General features: G+C 34.3%; 1 long non-coding RNA gene across 4 annotated transcripts in view; it reads left to right on the top strand.

Moving 5' to 3' along the window:
* The window catches only part of LOC112644004 (uncharacterized), a 106,498-nt gene that overhangs the window by 33,731 nt on the left and 58,839 nt on the right, over positions 1–13,928 (top strand). The window contains exon 3 of one of the 4 annotated variants that reach the window (XR_003126050.3): positions 6,784–6,866. The exons of the other annotated variants lie outside the window; for them this stretch is intronic. This is a non-coding gene — a long non-coding RNA (uncharacterized LOC112644004). The remainder of the gene's footprint in view (positions 1–6,783; positions 6,867–13,928) is intronic. 4 annotated transcript variants of the gene reach the window in all.

Here is a 13,928-nt window from a genome sequence, read left to right as displayed (position 1 = left end):
TATTAAACACTCTTTCTTCTATACGCTGAATCATGTATGTATCCAGAAATTGTTAATAGGTATTTAGGTAACTCTTTTTAAGCTTTTGCGCCTCAGGAACTTTGCTCATACTATCATTTTCACTTGGAATTCTCTTCCTCCATCTCTATGGTCAGACTCTGATTCATCTTGCCAAGCTGCGCTTAAAGCTCATCTAAAGTAAGAGCTCTGTATATGAACTTCTGTTGTACTTTATTTTCCTTTCATATGGGACTTTTAAAATATCTGATCTTTTCCTTCTTGCTTTTGCAATTGTATATAATTTTAATAAGCATATTGGTACTTTTTTTTTTCTTTTTGCCTATATCCCCACTCAGAAATACAGTATTTTAGAGGTTATAAGTAAATATTAAATGGGTATTTGTTGTCAGATGGTGAAGTTATTTTATCTACTTGAACTACTATGATTTCATATTAGCAACAACAAATAGGCAGGTACATGAGAGAATGAGACATATGGCTAGTCTGGATAAAAGGAAAAATCCCATGTAAATATGAAATTAGTAAATCAACTACAAGCCTGAATAATGGTTAATTACTCAACAAAATAGAACTTTGGAAAGAGGTATTTGAGTATCGTAAAACATGAAAAAAATTACATGATGTCAGACATCAGATGTAAGACAGGGATAAAGTGATAGGCAAGCAAAATTCACACACTGAGACTGAGTGTTAGCCATTCATTAAAATAAATACACTGGAAATATTAGTGTATTCACAATGTTCTTAAAATAGACAATACTTAGATAAATCAACTGAAAGTGGGAGATTTTTTTTTTTTAGAAGTGGGAGATTTCTAAGATGAAATTAGCACCTTTTAAATATGTTTCCTGAAAAAAAAATAAATATGTTTCCTGTTTTATTAAATTTACCTTTGTTTTTCCCTTGGTTTAAAATGTATCCAGAAAAAAAAAATCTATCTATCTATCATCTATCAACCTATCAATCTACCTATCTATCTATCTATCTATCTATCTATCTATCTATCATCTTCACACTTGTCTTTATGTTCCTCATTGACAATTTGTTGTATTTGGTAGCAAAAGGAACCCCTATGTGCTATTCAGGAGCAAAACATTTTTATTTTAATAACTCTCGTTCAGTATAAAAACTATCAATGGGATCAGCAGAAAATCCCTCTATGGCAATTAGTGAAACCCATTTAAATAGTATGTTTCTGGGAAGCACCTTTTGGCGTCACTCCCCACCTCCATGTCTCTGCTAGATGAATTATAGTGTTGGCATTTGTCTAATGGAGCATGAACACAACATTTTGCAAAGCAATCAAGATACAACTAGAACAAGCTGGTTTGGAATAAAATTGTAAAATTAGGTTGCAGTTGAAACTAAAGCACTGCTATTTATTCTACGTAGCAGTTTGATGACCTAATGATGTGGATCCAGCTCAGCAGTTGGACAATTTTGGAAAGTAACAGAAGCAAACATTCTATTATTGAGTGGAAATTACAGACACAATATGCGAGGTCAACAGCATCACGATCAAAAATGTGTGCTGAAGCTCTAGCTGCATCCGTGGGAATAAAGAAACAAAACAAACATTAAGGACCCAAGATTGGAGAGAGACTTAATTCTGAAGATAGTAGAATTAGTTTAGAGAAATAATGTCAGCGGTGATTTTTCATTTAAAAATGTACTTGATGTTGCTAATGATGGTTAGGTGTCAGTGGCTGCTTACACAACACAGGATTTATTTTATTTTATTTATTTATTTGAGAGACAGAGTAAGAGAGAGAGTGCACACGAGCAGGTGCAGAGGAAGAGGGAGAAGCAGACTCCCCACTGAGCAGGGAGCCCAATGTGTGGCTTGATCCCAGGATCCTAGAATCATGACTGGCATCCAAGCATCCAGGCGCTCCAAGTAACACAGGATTCTTTGTATGCGTGAATCATGGGCTGAACAAGAGAACATCTCCCTCCTTATTTCTCCTGACCTTCTGTTGATGATGTAACTCCTCCCTTTAGAGAATTCTCTAACTGCCACTGGCTGTGTTGTCCTATCTTACAGCAACATGAATTATAGGTATATCAAGAAGTTCAATCTGCTGACATTGTGGATATTTTCTTTAGTTTTAGTTTGTTTGTTTTAACCAGACTACTGCTTCTTTAAGAGCCGTGTGCTCAGAGTAAAGGAAGAGTGCATAAAATTGTTATCCTCAACTTCAGCAAGTTTTTTTCCTCACTATATTTTGCATAGACACAATTGGAATGATCCTAAAAAGGGCCAACAGATTTGGTTGAAAATCCATACAAAAAAGTTTTGTTAATCTCTTCTGCAAAGCAAGTAATTTCAATGTTTGAGTTATCATAGGATGAGAACTTTTTTTTTTTTAATCATTCCTGGAATTCCTGGAAAATCTAATATATATTTTCCATTTGGGGATTTCCTAATTGGCTCAAAAGTTTCTATGTTGTGCAATACTATGAGTATTTAGAAGGGTAAGTACCAAAATTTTTACCGTTTTAGCATATGTACTTGACTAATAATTAAGAAAAATTTTAGAATTTTTGGATATTCAATGTAACATGCACTAATAGAGATTTTGAATAGTGTACCAAATCGTTATTAAATAAAATCAGGGATTCCTGGGAGATTCAGCAGTTGAGCGTTTGCCTTTGGCTCAGGGTGTGATCCCGGTCCCAGGATCAAGTCCCATATCTAGCTCCCCTCGAAGAGCTTGCTTCTCCCTCTGTCTGTGTCTCTGCCACTCTCTCTGTGTCTCTCATGAATAAATTAAATAAATAAATAATCAATCATGTTCAATTTTAAGTAGAATACTGTCCATGTCTTTGTTAAGCCTGCTCTCCATGTATAACAACAATAAAAAAGCCAAGTCTGTTATAATAAATCCTAAGTTAAAATAAGAGTTCATACACTGTCAATAGCAGTCCATATTTTAACAAAAGAACTTTGAGATAAAAATATACTGCACAATCCACCTAAAATTTGGCATGGCTCACTTTATTTCTCCGCTCTTAGCTTTTGGGGAGAGAAAACTTAAACAAAATAGCAATTGAGAGCTAATTACAAATGTCTAGACATCATTCTGGGTGCCTCAATCTTGGCTGATACCTTTTTTCAATTAAAACTTCTATGAATTTTATCAAATCACATGTTTAGACTTTTCACTATATATCCCTACAACCATTCCCTCTATACTTATTGATTGCTTGCAGTGTGCAAAGCGTTGTGCCACATGTTGATCATGACTAGAGAGCCCTGAGGGGAGTTTGAATCAATATCTAACTTTGATAAGTGCCACCTTGATAAGCAAAGGCCATGTCTCCTCTCCTACAATCCCATACCTTAGACTTCCCCTTCCATCTTATCAGAAAAGCCCACATCTTGACTTTTCTGATAGAATTTATCTAAAACAGTAGCAGTTGCAAAATGTAAATTCCCAGAATTATAAATGTAATACTTAAACTTCATAGCTAAAACATCTTTAAAAAAAATACTCTGACCTCTTTATGGTGAACACATTAATCAGGGTGGATTCTGCTGTGTTGAAATGCAGTGGTCGACTGGTAATTTAGGATTACTATTTCAGTCACAATCTGGTTCAAAAATCCATCTCTTTCTGCTTTAGCTGCCTCATAGAGCAGAAGCAGGCACAACTGGGTTTGGGGAATTTGGGAGGATTGGTATCTAAGCTCTTTATCTGGATAAGTCTAATGAAAGTAGCATGCATTTATAGGCTGTGCTTAGTGGAAGCTCCACCACTACTCTCGCCAGCATTTTTCAACCCTGACAATTATCCTCTCAGAGTAAAAGTAGTTTCTTTCTGTTTCCCCAACTATTTTCCCCGGTGGACAGTGAACACCCTTCTTAATATCTGTCCAATTTTAACGAGGGGCCCTGCAGTTCAGAATACCAGCTTTGTCCCCACCTCAGCTAATCCCCCAGCCCCTGTTCACAGTCATGGAGAAGTTACAATTCTTTCCAGACCCTCAAGAGCTATGAGGCCTGCTCTATCTTAGCAATTACCTATTGCTGGCAAATGTTAGCTCCACATTTGTTCATCTAAAAATATCTTTATTTTTCTTTTTTCACTGAAAAATAAATTCACTGTGTGTACATGCCAGGCTGATGTATTTAAAAGAGAATTGTTGGTGTATTTTTTTCCAACTTACGGAGATATTTTTTGACAAATAAAATTGTATACATTTAAAGTATACAATGTGATGTTTTGACCTACATACACTGTGTGAAAAAATTACCACAAGCAGGTCGGTTAACACATCCGTTATCACACATATGTACTATTTTTTTTTCTGTGTGTGTGTGTGTGGGGTGAGAATGCTTAAGGTTTACTCTTAGCAAAATTTCAGGTACACAAACCTACAGTTGATAGGTAAAAGAAAAAGAACTCAAAGCACACCACTATGGAAAATTACCAGTTCACAAAGGAAGACAGCAGAAGGGGAAGAAAGGAGCAAAGGAACTATAAAACAGCCAGGAAACAATTAATAAGATGGTATTAGTGGGTCCTTACTTATCAATAATTACTTTTAAATATAAATGAATTAAGTTATCCAATTAAGGCATAGAGTGGCTGACAGAAAGAAAGAAAGAAAGAAAGAAAGAAAGAAAGAAAGAAAGAAAGAAAAGACAAAATCTGGCTACATATTGCCTCTAAGATATTTCAGTTTCAATGACACACATTGATTCAAAGGGAAGGAAGGGAAAAAGATATTCTATGCAAATGGAAGCAATAAGATAGCAAGGGTAGCTATACTGATATCAGGCTGGCATATTTTTTTAATTAGCACATTAAGAAAAGATTCTCTCTCCCTTTTTCTGGCTTCTGCATTCCTATGTGAAACTTTGCTGTTAGTGTACATATTATTATTTTTTAATAAATAATCTCTCTGAAATTACTAGCTGCTATTAAGATGTCCTCTTTGGGTTTTATAATCTGAGATGACTGATCATTCTAGGTGTTTCTGCTGGCGGGGGGGCGTGGAGGGTTAACATGATGAAATAGTGATTTGTTCAGCTTTGTTAATATGGTTATCAGTTTTTTTGAAAACTAATTCTTTAAAATTCTCATTCATTACCTCATAAAATACCGCTTCTGCATTCTCTCTTTTCTCATCTGGGATTCAAATAAGATAAAAAAAATCTTATTAATTAAATTACTATTTCTTTCATTTTTTTTAATCCCTATCTACTGTGTTTTTTTCTCTGCCTTTAGGAAATCTTCTTTAGCTATACTTTCAGTTCATTGATTGGTTAGTTGTGTCTTAATTTCTTATTAAATAATCCAGTTAACTTTAAGTTTCAACAATTATGTATTTACTTTTAAAAGGTGTATTTGGGTATGTCTCAAAACATGTTTGACTATTTTTATTAGCCCTTCCTTAACTGATAGGAGTTCTACTTTTACTAGTTATGACCTCTGAGGGATTTTTTTTTCTTTCCAGATCAACAATAATAAAATATTTATCTTTAAAAAAGATCTTGCTTGGCACTTTTATTGATTTTTATTTAATAGGAAGATTGATCAGATTATTTTACCTCCATAATTTGATAAATTTAATTTACACGAGCTAATCTTGCATCTTTTTAACAGAGTAAATGAGTCTCACTTGGAGACCTTCATAACCTCTCCTGTATAAAACTAACTTAATAGAGGATATGGGGACTGGGATAGGGCAGGGGTTCAAAATCAGTTTTATATTTTTGTGACTGTGCACACATCTCTGGTATCCTTTAGTCAGTGAAGCTATTTAATCTTACCATGGCGTTTGCTCTACAGGTAGGATCAGTCCCCCCATATCGGATGAGATTCAATCAGATGGGAGAAGGGCTCTCTGGTCATCTACCTGTACTTGGGTTTATACTTGGACTTCCCTTTGAAATTTTGTTATCAAAATCCCCTTTATTCTTGCTCAATAATTGGAATTTTCTGATCTTTTGTGCCCTGTCTACAAGTGTAAATCTGAACAGGTAGAAAGTCCAGTTTCCTGAAATGTACTAAATATAGAGTGTGTTAATGCTTCTGTGTTTCTAATGATAAAAAGTAGTCAAGAAGAGGAAAGAAGGACAAAGATCATGCATGATGAGCCAATAAGGTCTCTTGCTCTCATTTCTTTGCTGTTTTGTTTTTCCTCAGGTCTGGCTATAGCCTCATCGAATGGTAAAGCCAGAGACATTAATGCAGACAAAGCAGCTGCAATCAGGATGCTGTTATTTTTGGTCAATTTGGTCCAATAGGACAGAGTACAAAAGAGTCGTCTTCTATCTCATTAAAATTTTACCTTGAACTTTTAGGTCAATGTCTTTGCAAGTAATAACAGTCCCGTGTTTTCTTTTGTCTTTGAAAACTGTGTTATCTCAAAGTCCTCCAGGGAAATAATTTGACTGCTCAAAAACAGGGTTTATAGTATTGGGAATCTTGTCTGGATTTGGAATACTTTTCTGTCTCCAAATAACTAGATGCAATACATTTTAAAATGTACCTCACAGGAAATGCCTAGAGCTCACCTTGGGAAATCAGAGATCATGTCTGTAATTTGTTTGCCACGCTCCAACCCATAAATATCACTCCATTGATTCAAAACATGAAGCGGAGTTTTCCCTAATTTGAAATAAATAGAAAACAGGTAATAAAAATTGACTCATCAGGTAAATACCACAGACCCACAGCCAGATAAAAGAAATAATTATTTGTAAAAGATTACTTTCCATTTTCAATTCAGCAAATGCCTTTTTTGCCCTAGGAGGAAGCTGTCCTATTACACAGTAAGCCATATTTTGATAAGGCCCTCAGTGCTAAATTGAAGAGAAACAGAGATCACAGGAGGTAGGATTGCAGAGTGTCTAATGGTTAGCTTTGGGTATATTCTGTTATCACCTGGGGAACTTTAGAAAATACAATTATGTGGATCCCATCTCCAGAGAATCTGGTTTAATTTATCTCGGATGCTATTTGGAGACACCTAGAGACATGAAAACTCTAATATGCAGACAAAATTGAGAAAAATTGGTACTATAATTGGAAGCATCTATGTTACTTATGGTTGAATCCTTTGAGCCTAGCCCCCTGTTTGGTATGGAGTAAGTTCTCAGTAAGCATGTAGTATGAACAAGGTGAGTAATGTAACAGTAAAATTTGTTCACGAAGTGGCAAATGCTGAGTGTGGATCACAGTGAAGACATAGAACCCCTGGGAGCCACATACACAAGGGGTATTGTACCTTTGCATAGGCTCTTTTCTGGGAGATCATGGGAACTATTAGAGATGGTACTGAAGATAGAACAAAGCATTCTAATTGGTGTAGACCTGGTATAAAAGGAGGATTAAACCATTAGGGGATGGGCAGTAAGCTCTACTACCTGCAGGATATATGAAGGCCTACTGCAGCTTGGAAAGGGCACAGGAAAAAAATACTATTTCTCCCCTACAGTTTTCCTTTCACTGGTGAAGGAGGTAAATTACTAGGACTAGGACTAGTCCTGAGACTCAGAAGTATCCTTCCCCATAAACTGGCTAGCAAAAAAAGGAAAAAAAAAAAAGCAGTAACAAGCACCAATAATCTATGCTCAGAGAGAAACAATTGCACAGAGAGACACATATATTCCAAGGTATAAGTGTACAGAGAAGGCCTAAAGCAGCGAAGAATTATTAAGAAAAATTCTTTAGCAAACCAGCTAACACCCTAAGGACAAGGTAACAGTGGAGTCATTTGAAGCCAACGGTACATTCAAACAATAAAACCCACATGAACTCAATTCTTGAATAAATTAATTCAACTCTGCCTGCTGACATACTAGCAGAATATGCAAACACATTTCCAGTTATAAATGCAAAGTAAAAATTCCCACTCAGATATGATCTAGGTGTTGGAACAGACAGGAAGTTTAAAATAAGTATGCTTAATGTGTTAGAGGCTTTAGTAGAAAAGGTGTGCAGCATCCAAGAGCAGTTGGGGAATTTCATAGAAAAATAGAAACTATAAGAAGACTCAAATGGAAAAGGGAGAAAAAGAATCATAGCAGAGATGAAAAGTGCCTCCATGGACCAATCAGTAGACCTGACACAGCAGAAAAAAAAAAGAATTCAGGAAAAGAGGTAAATAGAAATTACCCACGATCAAACACTAAGTGAAAAAAAGAGAGTTTAAAAAAATGGAAACAAACGAATTCAGCATCTCTAAGAACTGTAGAAAATAAATACAAAAATAAATTGTATGTTAAACGATTTAACATACTCATATGTTGAATATTAGAAGCAAAAGAGAGAATGTAGTAGAAAAAAAAAAGAAGATAGGTTGAGATATTTCTAAAAATAGTGAAAGAAATCAAACCATAGATCCAGGAAGCTATGTGAATTAAAGAGGATAAATATCAACATACACACACACACATACACATATTCACATTACTGCCTATTAAAGATTAAAAAAACCTAAAGGTAATGTGAGAATAAAATATATAACACATTAAAAGGAATACTGTTTAAGTCATAAGATTGACATCTCCAAAATGCTGAAATAACAGTAAATCACTGCCAACACGGAATTCTATATATATAGTGAAGGTATATTTCACTAAAAATCTAGAAATAGAGTTTTTTTCAGACAAATTAAAGCTGATAGAGTTATTACCAAATGATCTGTACCACAAAAATGTTCAAAAGAAGAAATAAAACACTAACAGAAATATGAATCTTTAAAAAGAAATGATTAATATAAGTGATTAAAGGTAGATATAAATATATTTTTATCTCTCAAAAATCACATGTCTAAAACCAAAAAAGTAGCAATGCATTGTTTGAAATGTGTGAAAAATAAAATGTGTAACAGCAATAATAAAACAAAGAGGGGAAGAAAAATTGGGACTGTATTGTTGTAAGATTTATATATTACATTTGAAGATGTGTAATATTCATTTCAATCTCCACTTTGATAAGTTATATAACTGTATTGTAAAACCAAGATGAAGTGAATATAAAGATACTAAAGAAAAATCCATAAAAGGAGGGGAAAAAAGAAAAAATTGGAATAAATAGTATACGATTCTCAAGATAGACATTTAATCCAATCAGTTAAAATTGCATTAAGTGTAAGTGATCTATTCATACCAAATTACAAAAGAAAATAGGTCTTGGCTATATTCTGTCTACAAGAATCATACTTTTAATTATATACACTGATTGAAAATAAAATTACTGAAAATATATGTTATGTAACACTAATAAAAATAGAGGATTTATTAAATCAGGAAAGGTAGACTCTAAAGAATATTCAAAGGGGAAAATCTCTATATGCCTAAAAAGAAAATTCTCAGGTCTAGAGAACTTCTCTAGTGAATACTCTCAAGTATTCAAGCAAAAAATACCTGTTGTTAACAACATTTTCAAAAGTTGAAGAGAACACTTCCCAGCTAAATTTATGACATCAATATTATCCTGACACTAGACATGGACACATCATTCTTTAGAAAACCCATCATAACAATGGGTGAAAAAAACATCATATGAAGATTAGAGAGGAAAAATAAAATTCCCCTGTTCACAGACCATATTACTTTCGATATGGACAATCTCAAGTAATCTATTAAAATGCTACTAAATCTAATAAATAAATTGAGCATTTTCACAGAATACAAGGTCAGTAAGCAAAACCTACTGTGTTTCTACAAAATAAAAGCAGGCAATTGTAAATTCAAAGTTTTAAAAAAGAGAATTTAAACACTGGGTATTATATGTAAGTGTGTAAATATCACACCATATGTTAACTAACTGGAATTTAAATAAAAACTTGAAACTACAAAAAACTCCACAATAACATCAAAAGCATCAATTACTCTGACATCATCAGTCTAAGCTCGTGTGTGTGTGTGTGTGTGTGTGTGTGTGTGTGTGTGTGTGATATTTATGGTAAAACTGCAAAGCAACTTTGAAAGAAATTAATCAATACTAGATCAATTGGGCATGATTCTTTGAAAACAAAACCAAACAAACAAACAAAATCTTTGCTTCTACTCTACCCTATACACAAAAAAATATCTTGAAATTTATCACCAGGAAATTCTAGTAGGCATCAAATTGGCATGAAATATAAAATCCTTTAGAGAGTTCTGTCAATATTGGCCTTGAGGTCCATCCTCAGAAGTCTTCAAAAATCCTTCTATCACTTTTCTTATTTCTGATTATGGCCTTATAGAAAACTCTTTATGTTTGTCAATGTAGTCTCCTTATTCAAAGGCAATTGGCACCAACTTGAAAGAAAAAGATTCCTTAAAATAAAGATGAGTCCTCTCCTCTAATATCTGATAAATTTATTATTATTATTATTATTTTTTTTTTTGAGAAAGAGAGAGAGTGCAGGGGAGGACCAGAGGGAGAAAGAGAGTGAGAATCCCAAGGAGGCTCCGCACCCAATACAGGGCTGGATCTAATGACCTTGAGATCATGACCTGAGCTGAAATCAAGAGTCTGATACTTAACCAACTGAGCCACCCAGGCACACCTGATCAATTTATTTTGGACAAAAATGAATGTAAACCAAGTTGAATATGTTCCTTATATCATAAAAATCACATATAAATAATAATCAGAACATGCATGGGTTCTGTGTGCCACTGTAATTTCATTTCCTACTCTCTGAAATAGAACTCTATGAAGGAATAAAATACTTGATTTATACTTAAATGCACATTAATTATCCAAAAAGCTGAAAGTCATTACTGTCACAATGTTTGCATTCATTCAATTTTATCAGTCATGTAAAAGACCTTATCCCCAGGAACAGTTTCTTCTTCTTTTTCTAAATTTATTTTTATTTTTTTAAGTTTTTATTTAAATTCTAGTTAGTTAACATGTAGTACAATTTTTATTTCAGAAGTAGAATTTAGTGATTCATCATGTACATATAACACCCAGTGCTTATCACAAGTGCCCTCCTTAATATCTATCACCCATCTAGCCCATCCCCCCCACCTCTCCTCCTTCAACCCTATTTGTTCTCTACAGTTAAGAGTCTCTTAGGTTAGTGTCCCTCTCTTATTTGTTTCTCTTCCCCTATATTCATATGTTTTGTTTCTTAAATTCACATGAATGCAATAATATGGTATTTGTCTTTCTTTGACTTGTTTTGCTTAGCATAATACACACTAGCTCCATCCATGTCATTACAAATGGCAGGATTTCATTCTTTTTGATGGCTGATTAATATTTCTTTTTATATGTATATGCCACCTCTTCTTTATTCATTGATTACTCAAGGGATGTTTGGGCTCTTTCCATAATTTGGTGATTGCTGTTAACGCTGCTATAAACATTGATGTAAATGTGTTCCTTGTAGTCAGTATTTTAGTATTCTTTAGGTAAATACCTAGTAATACAGCTATTGGGTCATAGGGTAGTTCTATTTTTAACTTCCAAAAGTTTATTTCATTAATTTTTATATGGTGTTAGTATATTTATTTAAATCCTTAACATGTTCACACTTTTTACCCTTATCATATAGATGTTGATATTTTAATTTTCCTGTAACTTTAAAATCATCTCTACTATTTTCTTTTCTCTCCTTTCTATGGCTTTGGCCCAATTTTTCAGTCCTTCATTACTTTTCTGCCTACATACTTCTTATGATCTATTGAATCTTTCATATCAGTCTATGTTTTCAAACTATATATTCCTAACTAGTTTTTCCATAACGAACATATTTTATCTGATCTCGTTGGAATGCTTACATATTTCACATTTGACATATTTGATTCATCTTTTTGGTCATCATTTTATTATGATGTAGATTACTTGATTTAATTTGTGTTTTTTTCATAGTAGTTATGCTCTCATTTTCCTAGTTATTTCTTCTCTTTAGCTCATACTCTTGTATGGTCATCAACCATCATTTTAGTAAAGGGTACCTTTGGAGGAAGATGTTCTCAAACTTTGGCCCCAGACCCTCTTTGGTCTTTTTTTTTTTAATATTTCATTTATTTATTCATGAGAGACACAGTGAGAGGCAGAGACATAGGGAGAAGGAGGAGAAGCAGGCTCCATGCAGGGTGCAGGGAACCCGACGAGGGAGTTGATTCTGGAACTCCAGGATCACATCCTGAGCTGAAGGCAGATGCTCAACCACTGAGCCACCCTGGTGTCCTGTTCTCTTTGGGTTTTTTGAGAAAAGTATTCAAGGGTCTGGAGTGGAGTTCATTTTTGTAAGCTTCTCCTCCCAAATACCAGGAAACTTTGTCTCAGAAACTTCTTTTGTTTCTTACAAAGTATATCCCCAAGATAGTACAAATACATAATAAGTTCTCAAATATTTCATAGGCTTCTCATATGTTTGCTTTCAGTTAGTTTCATGTGCTACATATGTCTTGTTTTCTAATATCTCCAGATTCTTGTCCAGAATATTAAGTGTTCAATATCAAATGAGTAATTGAAGGAACAAACTCATACATGCTTTAAATTAAATAATAAATAACTTATTTTTGATAAATATCATTGTATCAAATACTGATTCCTTTTTTCTTTTCAATAGAAAGCTTTAATTACATCTTTACATATCATGACTAGATCTTAAGAATTTCTGGACATCATGGGGCACTGGGGCAGCTCAGTCAGTTAACTTTTGGACTCTTAGTTTCAGCTCAGGTAATGATCTCAGGGTCATGAGATCAAGCCCTGTGTCAGGCTCTCCCTTTTCCTCTTCCTTCCCTTCTGCCCTTCCCCTCACTCATGTGCACTCTCTAAAATAAATAAATAAATAAAATATTTATTTTAAAGAAAAGAATTATCTGGCATCTTGCTCTTTTCATAGCCCATCAACCCTTAGATGCTATTCATTGGCCTGGTTGAACTGTTTCCTTTTCCAGAGACATAGATATATCAAAAATATTTCAATAATCCTTGTTTTTAACTATTATGGTCTGCTGAATGAAAGCATCTGAATTTGATGTGTGTTCAGAATTGTTTCCTTCAAGAATTAACTCATTTTTTGAGGCTTGAGATACTGAACAAGCAAAGCTCAGTCTCATCAGAACCCTGCTTTTTCATCCAAGAGATTTCAGGTCTGAACAAGAGACTCATTCTTCTGAACAACAATGTTGCTGAGGAAGTGAGCCTATACAGATGTCATCTTATAAAGGAAGCCCAGTGTGACCCCCTGATTATGTTCTTCACATGATGGCAGATAGAACTGCAGCCTAGTCCTTTCTATGTCCCCATCATTTGTCAGTCTGACAGTCTTTTTCTTTCCAAGGTGACTGAGTTCTAATTGATGTAATTAGAATTCTCTGGAGTCCTTCACAATAACTGTGTGTCCCTTCAGAGTGCTGTCAATATTTTCTGGAATGTCCATGGTCCATTTGCTGAGAGTGGTCTTCATTTTTGCAGTGGATATAGCAAAGACAAGCTAATTCATCTTTGAAGTCACCTGTTACATACACGTGACCGATAGATTTAGATTTTGGTGGCCTGGTCCACAACCACATCCTTTAATTATTGTTTGTTTGCTGCAAAATCAAAACCAGAAATGGTGTTGGCCTCTCAAAGGACTCACAGGAATAGAACCAATATACATGTGCGATTGTCGAAGGGTGACATATGGGTTAGGTGAGTTAGCTGGGATAATAATTCTAATTTTTTCCAGAAATTGTTTGGTATACCTTAACAATGGGTGCTTTAGCTAGTTTTGCTCATCTGGCTCTTCCTCACATAAGCTTTGTTGTGAACAGATATAAGTAAGATGTTAATGTGATATTAGGCCACACCCAGCCACAACTCAATGTGAAGAGTGTTAAAATACATGCTCAAAATGTTATGAAAACACAGTAGAGAAGGATGTTAGTTTGAAATTGATTTTTAAAATGCACAGAGCTCTGTCAAAGTCTTTCTTTTAATCAATAGTGA

This window comes from Canis lupus, chromosome 1 (genome assembly GCF_003254725.2).
Source record: "Canis lupus dingo isolate Sandy chromosome 1, ASM325472v2, whole genome shotgun sequence".
Lineage (NCBI taxonomy): Eukaryota > Metazoa > Chordata > Mammalia > Carnivora > Canidae > Canis > Canis lupus.
This window is presented reverse-complemented; position numbering and strand designations above follow the sequence as displayed.